Genomic DNA, 1242 nt, shown 5'->3' with positions numbered 1-1242 from the left:
ACAGGAGGAAGAGAAATAAGATAAATAGTATACCCGAGTGTACCCTCAAGCACGAAAACTCTAACCCAAGACAGTGGAAGACCATGGCACCAAGGCTATAGCCCTACCCAACACTAGAGAATAATGGATTGAGTTTGGAGTGTCCTTCTCATAGAAGAGCTGCTTACCATGGCTAAAGAGTCTCTCCTACCCACACCATTAGGAAAGTTCCTACTGAACAATTAGAGTGTAGTAGTTAACCACTTGGATGAAGAAGAATTGTTTTGGTAATATCAGTGTTGTCAGGTGTATGAGGACAGAAGAGAATCTGTAAAGAATAGGCCAGACTATTGGTGTAAATGTAAACAAAGGAAAAATGAACCGCAACTAGAGAGAAGGATGTAATATAGTACTCTCTGGCTAGTCAAAGGACCCCATAACTCTCTAGCGGTAGTATCTCAACAGGTGGCTGGTGTCCTTTTCCACCTACTACCTATATATATATATATATATATGTGTGTGTGTGTGTGTGTGTGTATATGAATATTTATGTCTATATGTATGTATGTTTGCAGGTATATATATATAGTATATATATATAGAGAGAGAGAGAGAGATGAGAGAGAGAGAGAGAGACTCATAGGTTTCAAATTTTGAATCAATGTCAGATTCATACTCATTATGGCAAGTTCAATGGAAAGGAGTATTCAAGTTAAATTCATTTCTTTACTCCATTTATCCAGATGAAATTGAAGTAATGTTAAATAATAATAATAAAAATATATCCTTCTCATAGTTTGAATTAAGAGATATATTTTATTTTCTTTATTTGTAAAAAAAATACAATTTACTAATGGGAGGATATAACAGTGTTGTAAAATATTGATAAAGTGTAGGCTTTCACACGTAGTTTTTATTTGGTAATTGGGAATATTAGTTCTTCAGTTTTTAGGTTTACAAATTAAACGCCATAAAAAGAACTTTACTTAGCTGAAAGGTTTATTTATGTAAACTTTCACTTTTATACAGAGACGGGAATGGGCTCAAAAACTTCGTTCAGGACTACAACTTGTACGTGATTCTAACATCTCTACACAGGTATGTCATCTAAGATTAGTTAAAAGTAAGCAAAAGCTATCGATTATAGTCATTACCTACTTTGCAAGAACATCTGCAGTTGAGATGAAACGAAAGTTCTAGATTGTTTATTTAACTTTTTTTATTATTCTCCTAAATTTACGGAGATCTAGGCAATACTGGATT

Source organism: Palaemon carinicauda, chromosome 16, assembly GCF_036898095.1.
Source record: "Palaemon carinicauda isolate YSFRI2023 chromosome 16, ASM3689809v2, whole genome shotgun sequence".
NCBI classification, from domain to species: domain Eukaryota; kingdom Metazoa; phylum Arthropoda; class Malacostraca; order Decapoda; family Palaemonidae; genus Palaemon; species Palaemon carinicauda.
The sequence above is the reverse complement of the archived record's forward strand: the minus strand, read 5'-3'. Positions refer to the sequence as shown.